A 22,308-nucleotide genomic window follows, 5' to 3' on the forward strand; every position below is an offset into this window, starting at 1 on the left:
AGATCATAGGAGATAAGAATAAAGGTGTGATGAATAGAAGAAGAATTGTTGAACAATATTGCTTGATTTCTAAGATTGAACCTAAAGATATTAATGAAGCATGCAAAGATGAAAATTGGGCTAAAGCAATGCAAAAAGAATTGAACTGGATCGAAAACAATAATACATGGATTCTTGTTCCCAGACCTGAGGATAAAAATGTAATTGGATCTAAATGGATCTTCCAAAATAAACTGGATGAGCAAGGTGAAATTGTTAGGAAAAAAGAAAGACTTGTTTTTAATAGTTATTCTCAGATGGAAGGAATTGACTTTGAGGAGACTTTTTCTCCATTAGCAAGAATTGAAGCTGTTAGATTATTTCTTTCTTATGCTACTTGTATGATAGAAATGTGGGAGATACCTACACATACAAGAAACACAAATCACATACACACATGAGACATTATGTTAGTGAAACCAACAAATAGAAAAGGAAAACTAATCTAATTGTTAGTCCAAGAAATCTCAAGATTGCTAAGCTCGTCCCATGCTCCTCTATCCCTAGAGATCTTCAAGATTCAAGGTATCTCTCATTGAAGGAGAGTGCTTGAACTTTAGGATGTCAACCTAGAGAATGATATTAAAGAGATGTGCTAAGATCAAAATGGATGCAACTAAGATCCTAGCTAAGATGAGATGATAGATGAAGATGCAACATGAAGATATGAAATGAGTTCCAAATTGAAAGATTAAATGAACTAATTAGGCTAATATGAGGATGAGATATGAGAGTGTTGTGAAAATGATATGAATTAAGCTAGCAATATATTCTAAACATGCATTAAAACCAAGTTATAGTGCAATTAAAATGGCCTAAATGCTTAGTGATGGGGATCGAGCTCCTTGATCACCTGCATAACACAATTAGACTATAGATTGAATGAAATAGAAGTGGATTTATCTTAAATTGAAGAAATGGGTTCTATTTATAGAGAAAATAGAGAAATGGATGGTTGGGATTCAGTAATCTCAACAAGTGCTAGGATTGAAAGTTATCAATCCATGTGAGGGATTCAATCCAATCCCAAGTTGAAAAATGTTATCTTGAGAGGGCTTGAGAGATGCTAAGAAAGCATTAGATGCTAATTTATCATTAGGGAAGGCTTCAAGGGGTGACATTATTGGATAATTCTTTTATCCAAGGCATCAGGCTATTTTCCAAGAGGTAAACTCTTGTGCAAGGATAAAAGATAGTCAAGTGGGCAACCATCATTGGTTAGGGGTGTGGGCTTGTAAGAAGAATTAAATGCATTTTGAAGACTTTGGAGGCTAACTTTCTCTAAGAGGAAGACCACTACTGGTCTAGGGTACAACTTTGTAAGAGCCTTACAAATCTGGGAGTATTCAACAAGTTACCTTGTTGAAAGGAGAAGGTCTTAAATGCAATTTGAAGACTTTCTCCAAATTTGGGGAAGTGACTCCCCAAATTTAGGGATTGGACATCATGAGGAGAATTAAGATAATTAAAGGAGGATTAGAGGGATTCTAGAATAAATTAAGAGGGCAAGTGGAAAATGTAGGATTTCGCAAGTGGGTGAGGGAAAATAGGAATTTTAGTAAATTAAAAAGATTTAATTTAGCCAAAAGAGGATGCAACTTGTATTAGTAGGATTTTTCAAGTGGGGGAAGATTTACAAATAAATTTTGATTTATTTAGATGCAAAGGAGATTTTAATTAAATCTAGATTTAATTAAAATGGGAAAGGGAATAAATTGATATTTTTAATTAAATGTGAATTAATTAAAATGGCTAGAGGGGGGGGTTATCTAATTAAATGTCTTAGATAGAGGAAGGGTATATTAATTAAATCTTAATCTAATTAAAAAGGTCAATTAGAAGAATAGGGATATTAATTAAATCTTAATTTAATTAATAGGAAGAATTTAATGATGATTAAATGAATAAAATCCATTTAATTAGTTGTGCTAGTTTTAGTTGTCTACACTACTTCCAAAGATTTCAAAGTTCATTAGATGGATGTCAAGTCAGCCTTTCTTAATGGTGAGTTGGAAGGGGAAGTGTACATTGTACATTGGGAAACCTGATGGATTTCAATTAACTGATGATAAAGATATGATTTTTTAGTTGAAGAAAGATTTGTATGGATTGAAGCAAGCCCCAAGAGCATGGTATGCCAGATTGTATAATTATTCACTGAAGCTTGGATTAAATAAAGGTGCTACTGATAGTAATCTATATTTCAAGATTGATCATGACAATATTTTTATTGTTGAAGTTTTTATTGATGATATTATTTTTGAAGGGAATGATAGTTTGTGCAAGAAGTTTGTTGATGATATGTAGGATGAGTTTGAGATGTCTATGATTGGTGAGATGGAATTCTTTGTGACATTGAAAATTACCCAGTTGGATAAAGGCATTTTTATATCTCAATCCAGGTATGTAAAGAAATTGTTGAATAAGTTTGGTTTAGATGATTCAAAGCCAGTTGGTACTCCTATGGTAACTGGATGTAAGTTGACAAAGGATGGTGAATCTCCTAAAGCAAATTAGACTAGATACAAATCTATGATTGGTAGATTGTTATATTTTACTCAGAATAGACCAAATATTATGAATGTTGTATGTCTGGTTGCTATATTTCAAGTTGATCCTAAGGAATCTCATGTTATAGCGGTGAAAAGAAATTTTAAATATTTGAAAGGCACAGTTGATTTTAGCTTGTGCTATCCTAAAGATGATTTTACTTTGAGTTCTTTTACTGATGTCGATTAGGTCAGAGATGTGGATGATAGAAAAAGTACTAGTGGTGGTGTATTTTTATTGGGTAAGATATTAGTTTCATGGTTGAGTAAGAAGAAGAATTTCATTTTTTATCTACTGTAGAGGCTAAGTATATTGTTGCTACTAACAATTGTACTTAGGTGATATGGATGAAGTGGATGTTAAAGGATATCAAAGTTGTTTATGATGAGCCTACTTTTATATACTATGGTAATTCAAGTGCTATCAACATTTCTAAGAATCCAGTGTTGCATTCAAAGACTAAGCATATATAAATCAAGTTTCATTTATTGAGTGAAAAGGTGAATGAGAAGGAAGTCATATTGGAGTATGTATCTACAAAGGAACAAATTATAGATATCTTCATGAATCCTTTACCTAAGGATACTTTTGAGTATCTTAGAAAGTAGCTAGGGGTATGTTATCACTATTTTAAAATTGGGTTCTTCTTTCCCCATAATTGGCTATGGTACCTTGAAAATTTTCGAATAGGGTGTAGTCCCAAGTGCTTCAGCTTTGTTCTAAACCTAGGGGGTTTAAGGGTTTTAAGTTTTAGACCTTATCTTTTTGTGTTAAACCCTCTAGTTTCTAATCTTCCGTTACTTTATTTACTTAAGTTATGGGTCGCGGGGTCGTAGCAAGTGTTCCCCCTTGTTATTTACCTAGACGGTTACGTTGATTATTTGAAAATTTTACGCCTTGTGTGCTTTTCTTCTAAAGTGTCGGGCCCAGTAAACGCCGATCAACTTAAGAGATGATCCGATGGTCGGTGCTATTTTGCAAGGGTGAGATGCTTCCCCTTTAAGCCCATGAAATAGCGAGAATGAATGAGGGCCATCCATGTGTCATGATGGAGGAAGTAAAAGGTGTAGCTATCAGAAGTAGTTGGAGCCCCGTGGTTTTCTTCTGGCATATTAAAAGGTAGCATGTGGCACAAGTCACCACAGTCAGCGGGTCAGGGTTAAAGGTTCAAAAGTGGGCCCCAAAGATGAGTCGGGTCATAGGTGGAGATGACCTGGCAGGGAAAGCTCTTAACAATTTATTGAGACCCCGTGGCTCCTTCCAACAAATGACAGAATGACAAGTCAGCTCTGAAAGTGACAAGGCACCAGGTGTCCATGACGGGTCAGCAGGCCCACATTTTATGAGAGCCTTATCAGAATATTAAATATCGATCAACTTAAAAGGTGATCCAACTGCCCGCGCTATTTTGCAAGGGTAAAATGCTCACTCTTTAAGCCCACGAAATAGCGAGAATGAATAAGAACCGTCCATGTGTCGTGATGACACGGTTTGAAAGCCAAATGTGGGTCCCTATGGTTCTCTTCTAGAAAATAAGAGAATGGCAAATCAGCTCCGCAAGTGATAAGGATGCCATGTGTTCATGACAAATCCACGGGCCCACCACCCCTGAAAGCCTTTTCAGAAGATTAAATACCAATCAACTTAAAAGGTGATCCAACGGCCCGCGCTATTTCGCAAGGGTAAAATGCTCACTCTTTAAGTCTGTGAAATAGCGAGAATGAATAAGAACCATCCACGTGTCGTGATGACACATGGTTTGAAAGCCAAATGTGGGTCCCTATGGTTCTCTTCTGGAAAATAAGAGAATGGCAAATCAGCTCCGCAAGTGATAAGGATGCCATGTGTTCATGACAAATCCATGGGCCCACCACCCCTAAAAGCCTTTTTAGAAGATTAAATACCGATCAACATAAGAGATGATCCGACGGTCGGTGCTATTTCACAAGGGTAAAGTGCTTACCCTTTAGGCCCACGAAATAGCAAGAGTTAATATGAGCCGTCCACGTGTCATGATGATGACATGAGAGGTAGACCTATTGAGACAAAAGTGGGGCCACTCGCGGTTTCTTTTGGTGAATGACAAAGCGGCAAATCAACGCTGTAGGTGACTAGATGCCAGGTATTAGTGACGAGTCATTGGGCCCACCATTCCTGAGAACCTTTTAAGAGGATTAATTAGTGATCAACTTGAGGGATGATCCAACGGCCTGCGCTATTTCGCAAGGGTAAAATGTTCACTCTTTAAGCCCATGAAATATTGAGAGTTAATGAGGGCTGTCCACGTGTCATGATGATGACATGTTCAAAAAAGAAATGTGGGCCCGTCATAGTATAAAGGGAGACACGTGGTCAGTATCAAGTGGAATGTAAAAGGATTTTTAAGGCCAATGGTTGGGTGCCGCGTGGTATTATGTAGCCAATAGAAGATCGGGACCCAGACTAAAGACAAAGCCATCAAAAATGAAAAGGTAACAGTGAGACACTTACAGGAAGGTTGCGACCCGTTGGAGCTAAAATATGAATTTTCGTATCAATTCAATTTTGAAGGGATGGTCGAAGCATGCAGAATCAATGTTATAGTTACAGCCCAGAGTACAAGTATTTGATTTCCTAACAACCAAGTAAGGATATCTTTTAAAAGATTTTGTAGAAGAGCAGATGTAGAGTTATCCTTTTCAGATATAGAGCAAACGATTCAGTTGCAGAGCAAATTCCTTCAAGCAAGCATCAGGTTCTCTCATGCTTTGAAATAATTCTTGTGTGGTTTTTTAGATAAAATCATTCTCGTATTGCAGGATTGTTTAAGAGTGTATTCATTTTCTTGCATTTTCCAATGGCTCCTAAAATGGAATTTTCTGGCAAGGTTGATTATTTAGAAAGAAGTGTATGTGATGATTTTTTAGAATAGTTGACATTGTCAACTAACCAAGCATCAAAGGCAAAAGAGTTAGTGCCCAGGGCTCCCCATCTGAAGATAGGAGAAGGATTGTATGACAAAGGTAATTGGTTGAGAGACCCACAGGTTGGACTGTCCGGGTTGGGGCTGTTCAGAGTCGGATTAGGAATGAGGAATTCTCCTGCTCCTCAAAATAGCATTTGGGAACTAGATGTTGGGAAATTAGTAGTCCCAGGGGTGTTCATGGATATAGACTTGTTAACCCAAATGGCATTGAACTATGATTCAGTCACAAGATGCATCCGGGATGTAAATGGGAAAACCCTTGTGGAAATCAATGCAAAGGAATTAAGAACAGCGTTTGGGCTCAATGAGTTCACAAACTTCCTGGAGCCCATAAATTTCACACAATTAGCCCAAGTGTACAGTTCACAGAGGAGTCATCTTAGGAATGGGCCTCTTAAAGAACTTTTCCTAAAAATAGGAGGATTAGCAGTTGTAGGGCCCAACACACAAGAGCCTTTTTCATTGAGTATGTTTACCTTAAGGGCTAAAGGAATGTATTGGGCACTGTGCCAAGTTCTAGGAGAGGATGCTGAAGCAAATATGCCAAATCATTACTTGTTAATGATTGTTCAGATTTTAAATCCTTCTCTTGCTACCACATTTGATTATGCTTCTTACATTGCCGATGCTATCCATGGAGGGTTGATAGGAATAAAAAATGGAAAGGTGGATAGGCCATTCGGATGGTATTCACTCTTGATGCACCTTTTTCTTTTCAAAGGTGGTGATTATTTCGCCAGTGGAATGGACCTAGTAAAAGAGAAGGAAGGAGAGAAAATGCCAGTACAACTATGGAGTACTGTGTTGTCATGGGATAGAGAGGATGCTAGTTTCCTAAAGTTTGATAAATATTTTGCATCTAAAATAAGGACTCTCCTTTGCTCTAATAACCCAAGAGTCCCCAAGGTTCTTCTGGAATTCCTAAGGCCAAAAGAATTCATAGAGAACATCAAAATTGTTCATAACTGGGGCGACATGTACTTATATCCAGTCTCCACGGTTTTCAAAGTTTTTAGTTTCAGGGGTACCCCATTTTTGTTACCCTACCAGGTCCCTCTCATAGTGGGAATAACTGTGATCCTTACACAAATTGGTGGCCTACAAGAGGCAGAGTTAACAGGTAGAGGTAAAGGGACCATTTTCCCTGTAGCTACCATAGCCCACCAATTTGTAATTACAAAGGGAGGCTGGAATTGTTTTGAGGATTTCCTCAAACCCTACCATTTATCTACTGCAGTGTCTAGATGTGCTGATCCAGAGGACTTCTTTAATGGTGTGTTCAGGAAGAAGGTAGCATGCAGAGGTAGGCCTCATCAATTCCAATTTCCTAAAGACCTTATCAAGAATGAATTTGATTTAGATGAGTAGGAGTTGAGGAAAGAAAAATGGGTGGCTTACAAGAAAGCCTTGGATTTTGTGCATCAATTTGATGCTAGCTATGACCCATTGTTTAGCTTCTTCCCATTGGAAGAATTTTTTTTTTTTTTGATTGTTTGCTTTGAAGATGTAATGCAAACACTGAAGGGGAAGAGGGAAGCTGTGATTAAGAGTAACCCTGAAAAAGCTAGAATGATCTTGGGCAATTCAGCTTCCACCAAAGCAATCCCTAATGGTGACTACACCCTGCATAAGAAATCAGGTTATAGTGTGCTGGTGCCTACAATAGGGGAGCCCTCTTCATCCAAAGGAAAGAGGAAAGTACAAGATGTCATTGACATCCAAGACAGCCCAAAGAAGCAAAGGGTGGGGAAGGAAGTGCAATTAGATACACCCTTGTATTCCCCATACCAATCCCCCATCCACATAGGAGATGAACAGGTAGCAGCTACACACCTCTTGCAGTTGGGCAGCTTGGGGGAGATTGCATACACCTATGATGAAGTGGAAGAAGGGATGCCAGAAGAGCCCATTGAAGCTGAAATGGACATTACCTCAACTGAACTTAAAGGCCAGGAATGGGATCCTGAGATAAAAAGGGCAAGTAGTGCCTTTTTAGCTGATGACAACTTTGTCACATCTGAAGCATTCATGCAATTCATTTGGAAGCAGCATATAGATAGATACAATGCTAGATGTGAAACAAGAAAGGCAGAGCAGCCCAACAAAGATCCAGCCTCAGTGGAGGAAGAAATAAAATAGGAGATGATGGAGGAATTCAAAACCATCACTCCTGAACAAGGAAGAGATCTAGTAGCACAAGTTGGAGTGCTCATCTTGCCAGAATGGAATATTGCTGATGCTCTGGTGCTGGATGCAATAAGAAAAGAAACTAAACCCATGGAAGGGGTTACATTCAGTAAGGATAATGCTGCACTATTTATGTGGTCCCTTAAGAGAAATGAGGGAAAAAAGGGTAAAGACACTCAGGGATCAAGCCACCTTGGTGGATTGATGGTAAAAAGAGTGCAGAGTACAGGGGTAGTAGAGGCTGCTAGCACTGTGCTAGAAACTGCAAAATTCAGTGTTGCAGTGGCTGAGAAGGAAGCCAAAGAAAAGGAGGCCCTCCAAGTTAAGTTGGAAACAGTTTTGAAGGCCTATAACAGTGCCAAGGAGGAGGTAAGAGGTAAAGATAGCATCATTGCCAAATTGCAGAGCCAGCTGATGGGACAACACCAACAAGGTGAATCTTCAACATTGATGATTGCCTCTTCTCCTGCAAGACCTCTGCCTACTAGCCCCATTATTGAGCTTCCACCATCTCCTACTCCTTCCATCTCCCAAATGATTGAAATTACTCCCCAAGAACTAGAGAACCTGAAGCAGGCTCAGGCCTTTTATGTAGGGAAATATGAGGAGAAAGTAAAGGCCACAATCTCCAGTTTTGTAGATACAATAAATGCCTCACTGCTTTACAACAGTGTGGGAAAATTCATGGAGATATGGAATGAATTGAGGAGAGATAAGGCCATTTTGACACCCATTTTTGACAAATGCAGGCCTAGGGAGCAAGATTTAGAGTTCATGTGTGTTTCCTGTGATGAAGCAAGGGCCAATCCCATTGTAAAATCTACCTCTGATGTTGCTAAAGTTTTAATGCAATTGGCTGCAGATGTAGATAATGTGGATAGGAAGGTCAATCTATGTAAGAAGGAATACACTGATCAGGTTTTTGAGTTGCTCCGAGGAATTTTTGCCAATCCGGATCAGCTAAAAGATAAGCAAATATGGCTCAATGAGATAAAAGTCAAATTGTCAGCAAGGGTCAAGGGAATCATTGATCTTGATGATACCTCTTTCTTTGTTATAACAATACAGGAAATAGAAAGAATTAAATCACATTATAGTTTTCTTAACTCAGAAGTCAACAAACTGAGAAATTCTTGGAAAAGGTTGACTAAAGTTAAAAATGATGTGATTAATTTTTCATGGCCGACAGAAGAGACATATAATGAGTTGGGAGTTAAATATTCCACCCATGATCTGGAGCAGTTGGAGAGCGCCCCTGAAAAGCCAGAAGAGGTTGCAACTGAACAACATGTTGAATAGACTGCAGAGGCTAAAAAGAGTGTATAACTATTTTACGTAAAAATTGTAACCACTTCAATTTTTGTAATAATTGTAACAAACTTTCCTCGAGAAGTCCGAAGCTTTGTGCATCCATGTTGTTATAAATGGATACCAGGACTAGAAAGAAAGGGATCACAAAAATTTTGTAAGAAAACGCTGCAAAAAATTATCTGAGCTTTTCAAAGTTTAATGGAGAAATAGAACTTTTTGTAAAATCTCTTCAAATGAATATCAATATACAGGCCATCGGTTTTGAGTAAAACTCTGTGTTGTTTTCAAGTTTGTTCACAAATTTATTTACTGTTTTCATTCTGAACAATCCAGGATTTTTCTGTTTGAATGGAATTGCAAAGCAATCTCAATATGAGTGTTTTTTTAGCTTTTCTCTTTAGGAGGGAAATTAAATATATAGGATCACTCATACCAGTAAATTCTTTGGGAGGAACTTTGAATTTTGAGGACCATAGTTTAGTTTAAAGTGATTGAATTCTTGTAAGTGTTAGGCATATGCAAGGATTAGTGGAAACCAAGCTGATGGGATGCATAAAGATATATTGTTTCAGGAGTTTTATTTGAGTCTAGGTGACTCTGTAACTTTGGATAAAGCACTGGTATTAATCGAAGCTATTTATTGCATGCTTTGTTGATCAAAATGCTGAAGTTAAGTATCGTTCCATTCTTTGTTTTCAGTTGATTTCAAGGTAAATAAATTCACTGGTTTTCTGGACTGGTTTGTTGTGGATTTATTGTTTAAAGGGTGAAGTTACTTCACAAAGGTATACCCGCCCGGGCTCCAAGGAAGCCCGAAGTGTAGAAGGTTTAATCAAACCTTGTCATATGTTGTCTCTGAGATTTCCTTATCTTTTGATGTCTCCTCTGCACCCAGTTTAAATCGTATTACTCTAAGGACATTGAAGGGAATCAGATTTTGAGGACAACAAAAGTGGCGACTCTACTGGGGAGAGTTATAACAAAGATATAGACATGGATCTGTGCCGAGACTTGTGGAGAGTATTGTTGTGTTTGTGGGTAAGACTGCCTGTTTTTATTTTTCCCATAGTTTTGTGGGTGGCGACTCTGTTACTTTTGATCCAGTCCTTGTGAGGTATAAATTTTCTAAAAGAAAGACAAGCGAGATGCAAGGAAATAAGAACACAAGATCATTCATGAAGAAACATCCTCGTGAAACCTTGCAAGAAGGTTTGCCAGAACAGTCACGAAGAGGCCAAAAGAAATCTGTGATGCATGAGCCATCAAATGCTATGTGGGTGCAGAAAAACAACAATACTGGTAAGATGCCTGATCGACCTGTCTATGCAAAGTCAAATTTATCTTCTAGAGATTCAGAGCATGATATTTTAGGTTTCCATTCGGGATTGTTTGGAAATATTGATGATGCACCTATTTTAAATCGAGACTTATCTCATGTTAGTGTTTCGGTAAAAGATAGAACCAGTTCAAATGCAATTAGGCACTTTGTTCCTAGGACAATAGATGGGAACATTAGCTTAATTGACATAGATCAAATTAATGCATCAGACTCTGAAGAAAACTACCCTGATGAGGATAAAATGTCTCAAGAAATTGAAGATTTAAACAAAAGGGTCCATCATTTAATCTCCATAAGAGCCCAAAAGGAGGAAAATAAGGAAAAGGAAGTTAAAGCTAAATTGATGGAGAGAGATAGGCTCCTTAGACAGATAGCTGATCTTGAAATGCTTGCTAAAGAGAAAGAAAAAAGTGATGATGAAGGCCCAATGATTAGGGAGATTTTAATCCCTAAGATTAAATCAGCTTCTAAGTCTGTAGTCCAACCAATTAAGGAAGTATCTAATAATTCCCAGCTTCCTAAAGTCAATTTAGACAAAGGAAAATAGATATGGGTAGATGATGAAGTAGAGTCTAAAACTGCAGAAGGAATTTCTCATAGGATTCTAGCACATGAGAGAAAGATGGAAAGGATGAGAAAGGAAAAAGAAGACCTCCAAATGGAATTGGAAAAGGCTGAGTTAGAAGCAGCAAATCAGGAAGTTAAAAGAAAGATTAACTACTTAAAAACTCGCCCTATTACATTCCCATCGGAAGATCTTAGCAAGCCTAATCCTTAACACATCTCTTTTCCTCAGGTCAATACTCAACCTGCAGTACATACTAATATTGCCTCAGTAAGCCAAATACCCTCAAATAAATAGTACACCCAAACATCTCAATCTCCAATCCCAAAAGCTAAAATGATCATGGGAAATAATAGTACTATTTCTCCTTTTCAGAGAAGGCCAATTAATCTAGAACAATATAGGCAATTGTTTTTTGATGGGATCCTAGGATATCCAAATCATGTTCCCACTGAGCTAAGAGATAAACTCCATAAGTTTGCTGGGAACAATGTAGTCAGTGCTGAGGAACATCTGAAATATTTTGGGGATTTGATAAATGATTATGAGATAGCAGATGAAGCTGTTATTATGAAACTGTTTGTTCAATCCCTAGTTGATGATGCAAGAGATTGGTATAGAGGCCTTCCAGTAGCTAGCATAGGTTCATGGGAAGAGTTCAAAAATTGCTTTCAAGAACATTACGGTGATAAGACTAATGTGAGTTTCATGCTGAATGAGTTCAATAACATTAAACAATATGAAAATAAAATAGTCACTGATTTCAATGCTAGATTCCAGAAAGCTATGCATAGATTGTATCAGGTAATGAGGCTAGATGATAATATGTGCCTTAATACATACTATAATGCATTTGATTCCAAGATGGCTTATATCTTGAGAGATAAAAATCCTCATAACCTGAGGGATGCCTTTAGAATTGTCATAAATGTAGAAAGCAATAGAAAGGCATCTGGAAAATTAGGAAGAAGGACAAATGGAAGATTATGGCATGAAACCAAACAACAACCTAACAAAGTTGCTAAAAAGGAGGATAAAATAGAAAAACTGGTTACTGCTATGAAAGATTTGACTGCTAAGGTCAACAAAAATGATAAGCCCCACTATAACTGGCAAGATAGACCTCCTAGATTACATGATATGCCATACAATACAAATTGGAAGGATGGTAAGCCCCAAGTTGAGAAGCCTAAAATTGCCCAAAGTTAAGACACACTAGATCCTTTAAAAGGGAAAACTGTTAATAATATAGAAAATAATCCTTGGTGTATTGCTTGTGATGGAACACATTCTCCTCATCAATGTGCAGTGGCTCAAGCTCTGGAAGAATCCATGAGACCAGAAGTAGAGCCTGACATTAATATGTTTGAAACTATCATAGAATGTGATGAGGAATCTATGCAAAGTGAATATAGTGATGTGCTAAATAATGAAAGGTTAGTGCAAGGACAGTTAGCCTTAGGTTGGCATCCTACACTGAATGTGGTAACAATTGAAGATGAAGAAGTTCATCTTAGGAGGCCTAGTGAAGAAGAAGTTAAAAATCTCACTAAGGCTACAATCGCCAAAGAAAAACATAACTACAATTTGAGAAGCACCAAGAGAGACACTGATCAAGGTGAACCAGGTTCTATGTTTGTAAAAGAAGTCACAAAGAAAGGGGCATCAAGCAGTGTTACTGCTATTCTTAAAGCTGGTCAAGAAAAAGAGGAACAAGTTAAAGACTTACCTAAAAGCATAGATGCCAAAAATGCTGGTGATGTACAAAAAGCAGGAATAGTGAAAAGGGCCAATCAATTCAAAGCAGAAAAGGTTAAGGTTAATACTGAAAAATGTAATAATTCTACATTTGATATGGCCCAAGCTTTAACTCAAATGAGATTCACTGTCCCATTAATAGAATTACTAAAGATTAAAGAATACAAGGATGCAACTTTGTCTTTATTCTCTGGTATATCTGATGGTGACTCAGTATTACCCACTAGTTCAGAGAGAGTTGAAAAGGATCAAGAGTTCCAAACCCCAGAGGTATATGTTGGAACCACTATCACTCAGGAGCCTTCTAAGGTAGATCCCTTCTATGTTACTTTGCTAGTCAATAACCGGTTAATTAAAAATTGCATGATAGATTCAGGAGCAACTGCTAATGTAATGCCCTATGGTGTTATGAAAAAATTAGGATTATCAGTAACTACTGTGTATGGGAAATGTTATGCCATGGATAACAGAGAAGTGCCTATGATAGGTACAATGAAAGATGTAGAAGTAAAAATAGTTGCATTTCCTGAAGCTACTTATAAAATGGATGTTATTGTTACTGATACTAAACCCCACTATGGTATGTTACTTTCTAGGCAGTGGGCAGCAGTAGTGGGGGGAAATGTTCAACTGGACTTGTCTTATGCTACTATTCCTATTGGTGGCAATCAGGTCAAACTATATAGGGAGCCACGAGCTCCTAAGGTAATTGAAAATGTGGACCCTAGTATGCTTAAATTTATGATTGATGTGGATTTAGATAACTTCAGACTTCAGCCAGTATCACCTCAATTGAAGAACACTGACCCAATTGTAGTCGAGCTACAAGCATAGCAGTATGGGTTGTGGCAGATGTAATTTGAAGGAGCTTGCTCCAAAGAAGGATCTAGAGCAGGGGTTCTTTTTGTATCCCCATCAGGTATAAATTTTAAATATTCATTCTTATTGGCATTCCAGTGCACAAATAATACTGCAGAGTATGAAGCCCTGTTACTAGGACTTGAGGTTGCAAAAAGGCATGGAATCCAACTGTTGAAAGTGATGGGTGATTCAGAGCTGGTTGTCTCTCAGGTGAGATCTAAATATGCATCCAAGAATGATAAATTGAAGCAATATAAGCATGCTGTTTGGGATGTTATTGAATATTTTGATGCATTTTCTATCAATTGGATAGAGCGAACAAAAAATATTATGGCAGATTTCCTAGCTAATGTTGCTTTAAAAAATGATGATGCAACACTAACTGGTATTTCCACTGTGGAAATAAAATCTAGGCCCGCCATCCCTGATAATGTATATAATTGGCAAGTTTTTGCTGATGATGAAGATATTCTTAGGTTCATCCAATGTGTTGATGATTATGATGGACAAAAAATTGATTGCAATGCATTGGTGGAAGTGGTGGATGACAGAGAGACAGTGTTTGGAAATGATATTGTCCAGTTGGAAACTAACGAGATACCTAAAGGGTTGGTGGAGTTAGAAAGTATGTTTAGTTATAATGATAGTCATTTACACCAGCAATCTACCACCAAGTTAGAAGAGTTGGAGGAGGTCAACCTGGGGATAGAATCATCCCCCAAGTTGGTATATATTGGAAAGAAATTACCCCCTCATGTTAGGACTAACCTTATCAATTTACTGAAAAGGTATAAGCATGTTTTTTCTTGGTCTTATGAAGACCTAAAGGCGTATAGACAAGATCTTTTTCAGCATGAAGTTCCCTTACTTCCAGATGCTAAGCATTTTAGATAGAAATAGAGACCTATTAACCCCTTATTAGAAACTAAAATGCAACAAGAGTTGACTAAATTGAGAGAAGGGGGGATTATCAAACCAATAAGACATTCTTCATGGGTCTCTAATCTGGTCTCAGTAAGAAAGAAGAATGGAGACATCAGATTGTGTGTTGATTTTCGGAATCTTAATGTTGCTTCTTTAAAAGAGAATTATTCATCCCCAAATATGGAAGCAATGCTACAAAGAGTGACAGGATGTGATCTTTTATCCATGATGGATGGTTTCTCAGGATACAATCAAGTGTTAGTAAAGGAGTTTGAACAGTTTAAAACAGCTTTCACTACTCCATGGGGAACCTATGTAGATGTGAGAATGCCATTTGGATTAAAAAATGCAGGAGCTACATTTCAGAGAGCTATGGATGTGGCTTTTAAGGAATTCATAAATATCATTATGGTGGTTTACCAAGATGATTTAACCTGTTTCTCAAAGAAAGTTGATGATCATTGTGGACATCTAGAGAAGGTGTTTGATAAAGCTTTGGAATTTGGTGTATCATTGAATCCCAAGAAATGTCTTTTTGGGGTCACCGAAGGAAAGTTATTGGGCCACATAGTTTCTAAGGAAGGGATAAGAATAGACCCTGAAAGAATTGAAGCAATCAACAGAGTGTCTAAACCTAGAAATGTGAAAGGAATCCAGTCTTTTTTAGGCAGAGTGAATTTTGTCAAGAGGTTCATTGCAAACTTTGCTAAGATAGTGAAGCCTATTGTCAAGTTGCTCAAGAAGGACGCAAAGTTTCATTGGGATCAAGAAGCTTCAAAATTTTTTGATGAGATTAACAAGGCAATCCAGGAAGCACCAGTGTTGAAATCCCCAGATTATGGTAAGCCTTTTTCTCTGTTTTCTTTTGTCTCATATCATACGGTGGCTGCAGTATTATTACAAAAGGACAATGAAGGATATGAACATCTCATAGCCTTCTATAGTAAATCTTTGCAAGCGGTAGAACTAAAATATGAAACCATGGAGAAACAAGCTTATGCCTTGGTTAAAGCTGTTAAAGCTTTTAGGCCATATCTAGTGAATGCAAATGTCATTGCCTATGTTCCACATGCTGCAGTTAAAGATATTTTGTCTCAGTCTGAGGTTACTGGGAAGAGATATAGATGGATCAATAGAGTTCAAGAGTTCAATTTGGAAATAAAGATCACTAAATTGGTGAGAGGGTTAGGTTTGGCTAAGCTCATGACTGAGTCAAATCTCATGAATGTAGAAGTACACAATGTTGAGGTTAAAGATATTTTGGTTACTAGTATTGAGAGACAACCGTGGTACACAGAGATAATCCAAGTATTGAAAGGTAACATACTGCCAGAAGAAATGACACACAACCAGAAGAGAACTTTAAGGCTCAAGTCTCAAAAGTATGTGCTCATCCAGGGTGATCTTTTCTGGAGAAAAAGAGATGGAGAGTTGCTAATGTGTTTGGATGATTTTCAAGCTAAACAGGTGTTGATTGAAATGTATGATGGAGTATGTGGAGGTCACTATTCTGCTAAGACTACTGCTGGTAAGATAATACGGGCTAGGTATTATTGGCCTACCTTATTTAAAGATACCCATGCATATGTTCAAAGATGTGATCCATGTCAAAGATTTTCTTCTAAGCTCAAGTATGAAGGAGCCTTACCCCTAAATCCAGTCTCTGTAGAAGCTCTTTTTGTCCAATGGGGCATTGATTTTATTGGAGAAATTGTTGAGAAGTTAGGAAGAGGTCATGGATGGATTATAGTGGCCACAGATTATTTTACCAAATGGATAGAAGCTATTCCTACAAGAAGAGCTACTAGTAAAATTGTCATTGATTTCCTGATGGATAATATTGTGACTAGATTTGGAACACCTGCAAAATTGGTAATGGATAATGCTATGTGTTTTAGGTCAGAAGAATTTGTAGGTTTTTGCAATAGTTATGGTATACTCATGTCATACTCATCACCTTATCACCCTCAGGGGAATGGACAAGCAGAATCCAGCAACAAAAGCCTGTTAAATATCATCAAGAAAATTTTAGAAGAAAACAAGAGGTCTTGGGATCAAAAGTTGAAGTTAGCTCTGTGGGCAGATAGAATAACAGTTAAAAACTCCATTGGAATGTCACCTTTTGAGTTGGTTTATGGTACCCAAGCCAGATTACCGGTAAATAACCTTCTTCCAGTGTATAAGTTTTTGCAAGAAGAGAACATGGAAATATCTGAACCAATGGAGAATAGAATGATCCAAATTGTAGAAATGGAGGAGCTTAGAACTTCTGCCCATAAAAAAAATCAGAAGATCCAGTTGCAGTCAAAGTATCTTTTTGATAAAAGGACATCCTTAAGGAAGTTTCAAATTGATGACATGGTTCTTCAGTGGAACGCAAGAGGACAGGATAAAGGAAAGCATAAAAAATTTGAATCATTATGGATTGGCCCTTTTGTGATTTGTGACCTGAATGGTAAGGATTCCTATTTTTTGAAGAATATGAATGATGAAATGCAGGAATTTCCAGTGCATGGACAATTCTTGAAGCATTATTTCTCTTAATGTCCATGCACGGTAGGTCCTTTGTTTGTATATATTTTGTTTTCTTTCCTGCTTTCCTGGTTTTGGTCTATGTTTTGGTCTGTTTCTCCAGAATTTCTGAGTTTTCTTGTGTTGATCTTGCAATCAACCATCCCCAGTCAGAGCCGCTATTATCACTATTTTAAAATTGGGATCTTCTTTCCCCATAATTGGCTATGGTACCTTGAAATTTTTTGAATAGGGTGTAGTCCCAAGTGCTTCAGTTTTGTTCTAAACCTAGGGGGTTTAAGGGTTTTAAGTTTTAGACCTTATCTTTTTGTGTTAAACCCTCTGGTTTCTAATCTTCCGTTACTTTATTTACTTAAGTTATGGGTCGTGGGGTCATAGGAAGTGTTCCCCCTTGTTATTTACCTAGGCGGTTACGTTGATTATTTGAAAATTTTACGCCTTGTGTGCTTTTCTTCTAAAGTGTCGGGCCTAGTAAACGCCGATCAACTTAAGAGATGATCCGATGGTCGGTGCTATTTTGCAAGGGTGAGATGCTTCCCCTTTAAGCCCATGAAATAGCGAGAATGAACAAGGGCCATCCATGTGTCATGACGGAGGAAGTAAAAGGTGTAGCTGTCAGAAGTAGTTGGAGCCCCGAGGTTTTCTTCTGGCTTATTAAAAGGTAGCACGTGGCACAAGTCACCACAGTCAGCGGGTTAGGGTTAAAGGTTCAAAAGTGGGCCCCAAAGATGAGTCGGGTCGCAGGTGGAGATGACCTGGCAGGGACAACTCTTAACAATTTATTGAGACCCCGTGGCTCCTTCCAGCAAATGACAAAATGACAAGTCAGCTTCGAAAGTGACAAGGCGCCAGCTGTCCATGATGGGTCAGTGAGCCCACATTTTATGAGAGCCTTTTTAGAAGATTAAATACCGATCAACTTAAAAGGTGATCCAACAGACAGCGCTATTTCGCAAGGGTAAAATGCTCACTCTTTAAGCCTGCGAAATAGGGAGAATGAATAAGAACCATCCATGTGTCATGATGACACGCGGTTTGAAAGCCAAATGTGGGTCCCTATGGTTCTCTTCTAGAAAATAAGAGAATGGAAAATGATAAGGATGCCATGTGTTCATGACAAATAAGAGAATGGCAAGTGATAAGGATGCCATGTGTTCATGACAAATCCACAGGCCCACCACCCCTAAAAGCCTTTTTACAAGATTAAATACCGATCAACTTAAAAGGTGATCCAATGGCCTGCTCTATTTTGCAAGGGTAAAATGCTCACTCTTTAAGGCCGTGAAATAGCGAGAATGAATAAGAACCGTCCACGTGTCGTGATGACACATGGTTTGAAAGCCAAATGTAGGTCCCTATGGTTCTCTTCTGGCAAATAAGAGAATGGCAAATCAGCTCTGCAAGTAATAAGGATGCCATGTGTTCATGAAAAATCCACGGGCCCACCACCCCTAAAAGCCTTTTCAAAAGATTAAATACCGATCAACTTAAGAGATGATCCGACGGTCGGTGCTATTTCGCAAGGGTAAAGTGCTCACCCTTTAGGCCCGCGAAATAGCGAGAGTTAATATGAGCCGTCCACGTGTTGTGATGATGACGTGAGAGGTAGACCTATTGAGATGAAAGTGGGGCCCCTCACAGTTTCTTTTGGCGAATGACAAAGCGGCAAATCAGCGCTGCAGGTGACTAGATGCCAGGTATTAGTGACGAGTCATTGGGCCCACCATTCCTGAGAACCTTTTAAGAGGATTAATTAGTGATCAACTTGAGGGATGATCCAACGGCCCGCGCTATTTTGCAAGGGTAAAATGCTCACTCTTTAAGCCCACGAAATAGCAAGAGTTAGTGAGGGCCATCCACGTGTCATGATGATGACATGGTCAAAAAAGAAATGTGGGCCCGTCACAGTATAAAGGGAGACATGCAGTCAGTATCAAGTGGAATGTAAAAGGATTTTTAAGGCCAATGGTTGGGTGCCGCGTGGTATTATGTAGCCAATAGAAGATCGAGACCCAGACTAAAGACAAAGTCATAAAAAATGAAAAGGTAACAGTGAGACACTTACAGGAAGGTTGCGACCCGTTGGAGCTAAAATATGAATTCTCGTATGAATTCAATTTTGAAGGGACGACCGAAGCATGCGAAATCAATGTTATAGTTAAGGCCCAGAGTACAAGTATTTGATTTCCTAATAACCAAGTAAGGATATCTTTTAAAAGATTTTGCAGAAGAGCAGATGTAGAGTTATCCTTTTCAGATATAGAGCAAGCGGTTCAGTTGCAGAGCAAATTCCTTCAAGAAAGCATCAGGTTCTCTCATGTTTTGAAACAATTCTTATGTGGTTTTTTAGATAAAATCATTCTCGTATTGCAGGATTGTTTAAGAGTGTATTCATTTTCTTGCATTTTCCAATGGCTCCTAAAATGGAATTTTCTGGCAAGGTTGATTATTTAGAAAGAAGTGTATGTGATGATTTTTTAGAACAGTTGACGTTGTCAACTAACCAGGAATCAAAGGAAAAAGAGTTAGTGCCCAGGGCTCCCCGTCTGAAGATAGGAGAAGGATTGTATGACAAAGGTAATTGGTTGAGAGACCCACAGGTTGGACTATCCAGGTTGGGGCTGTTCAGAGTCGGATTTGGAATGAGGAATTCTCCTGCTCCTCAAAATAGCATTTGGGAACTAGATGTCGGGAAATTAGTAGTCCCAAGGGTGTTCATGGATACAGACTTGTTAACCCAAATGGCATTGAACTATGATTCAGTCAAAAGATGGATACGAGATGTAAATGGGAAAACCCTTGTGGAAATCAATGCAGAGGAATTAAGAACAGCGTTTGGGCTCAATGAGTTCACAAACTTCCTGGAACCCATAAATTTCACACAATTAGCCCAAGTGTACAGTGCATAGAGGAGTCATCTTAGGAATGGGCCTCTTAAAGAACTTTTCCTAAAAATAGGAGGGTTAGCAGTTGTAGGGCCCAACACACAAGAGCCTTTTTCATTGAGTATGTTTACCTTAAGGGCTAAAGGAATGTATTGGGCACTTTGCCAGGTTCTAGGAGAGGATGTCAAAGCAAATATTCCAAATCATTACTTGTTAATGATTGTTCAGATTTTAAATCCTTCTCTTGCCATCACATTTGATTATGCTTCTTACATTGCCGATGCTATCCATGGAGGGTTGATAGGAATAAAAAATGGAAAGGTGGATAGGCCATTCGGATGGTATTCACTCTTGATGTACCTTTTTCTTTTCAAAGGTGGTGATTATTTCACCAGTGGAATGGACCTGGTAAAAGAGAAGGAAGGAGAGAAAATGTCAGTACAACTATGGAGTACTGTGTTGTCATGGGACAGAGAGGATGCTAGTTTCCTAAAGTTTGATAAATATTTTGCATCTAAAATAAGGACTCTCCTTTGCTCTAATAACCCAAGAGTCCCCAAGGTTCTTCTGAAATTAAAAGAATTCACAGAGAACATCAAAATTGTTCATAACTGGGGCGACATGTACTTATATCTAGTCTCCACAATTTTCAGAGTTTTTGGTTTCAGGGGTACCCCATTTTTGTTACCTTATCAGGTCCCTCTCAAAGTGGGAATAGATGAGATCCTTAGACAAATTGGTGGCCTACAACAGGCAGAGTTAACAAGCAGAGGTAAAGGGACCATTTTCCTTGTAGCTACCATAGCCCACCAATTTCTAATTACAAAGGGAGGCTGGAATTGTTTTGAGGATTTCCTCAAACCCTACCATTTATTCACTACAGTGTCCAGATGTGTTGATCCAGAGGACTTCTTCAATGGTGTGTTCAGGAAGAAGGTAGCATGCAGAGGTAGGCCTCATCAATTCCAATTTCCTGAAGACCTCATTAGGAATGAATTTGATTTAGATGAGCAGGAGTTGAGGAAAGAAAAATGGGTGGCTTACAAAAAAGCCTTGGATTTTTTGCATCAATTTGATGCTAGCTATGAACCATTGTCTAGCTTCTTCCCATTGGAAGAAAAAATAAAATTTTTGATTGTTTGCTTTGAAGATATAATGCAAACACTGAAGGAGAAGAGGGAAGCTGTGATTAAGAGTAACCCTGAAAAGGCTAGAATGATCTTGGGCAAGTCAGCTTCCACCAAAGCAATCCCTCCTGGTGACTACACCATGCATAAGAAATTAGGTTACAGTGTGCTGGTGCCTACAACAAGGGAGCCCTCTTCATCCAAAGGAAAGAGGAAAGTACAAGATGTCATTGACATCCAAGACAACCCAAAGAAGCAAAGGGTGGGGAAGGAAGTGCAATAAGATACACCCTTGTATTTCCCATCCCAATCCCCCATCCACATAGGAGATGAACAGGCAGCAGCTGCACACCTCTTGCAGTTGGGCAGCTTGGGGGAGATTGCATACATGTATGATGAAGTGGAAGAAGGGATGCCAAAAGAGCCCATTGAAACTGAAATGGACATTACCTCAACTGAACTTGAAGGCCAGGAATGGGATCCTGAGATAAAAAGGGCAAGTAGTGCCTTTTTAGCTGATGACAACTTTGTCACATCTGAAGCATTCATGCAATTCATTTGGAAGTAGCATATAGATAGATACAATGCTAGATGTGAAACAAGAAAGGCAGAGCAGCCCAACAAAGATCCAACCTCAGTGGAGGAAGAAATAAAAGAGGAGATGATGGAGGAATTCAAAACCATCACTCCTGAACAAGGAAGAGATCTAGTAGCACAAGCTGGAGCGCTCATCTTGCCAGAATGGAATATTGTTGATGCTCTGGTGCTGGATGCAGTAGGAAAAGAAACTAAACCCATGGAAGGGGTTACATTCAGTAAGGATAATGCTGCACTAGTTATGTGGTCCCTTAAGAGAAATGAGGGCAAAAAGGGCAAAGACACTCAGGGATCAAGCCACCTTGGTGGATTGATGGTAAAAAGAGTGCAGAGTACAGGGGTAGTAGAGGCTGCTAGCACTGTGCTAGAAACTGCAAAATTCAATGTTGCAGTGGCTGAGAAGGAAGCCAAAGAAAAGGAGGCCCTCCAAGTTAAGTTGGAAACAGTTTTGAAGGCCTATAACAATGCCAAGGAAGAGGTAAGAGGTAAAGATAGCATCATTGCCAAATTGGAGAGCCAGTTGATGGGACAACACCAACAAGGTGAGTCGTAAACATTGATGATTGCCTCTTCTCCTGCAAGACCTCCGCCTACTAGCCCCATTATTGAGCTTCCACCATCTTCTGCACCTTCCAGCTCCCAAATGATTGAAATTACTCCCCAAGAAC

Source organism: Cryptomeria japonica, chromosome 8, assembly GCF_030272615.1.
Source record: "Cryptomeria japonica chromosome 8, Sugi_1.0, whole genome shotgun sequence".
Taxonomy (NCBI): Eukaryota; Viridiplantae; Streptophyta; class Pinopsida; order Cupressales; family Cupressaceae; genus Cryptomeria; species Cryptomeria japonica.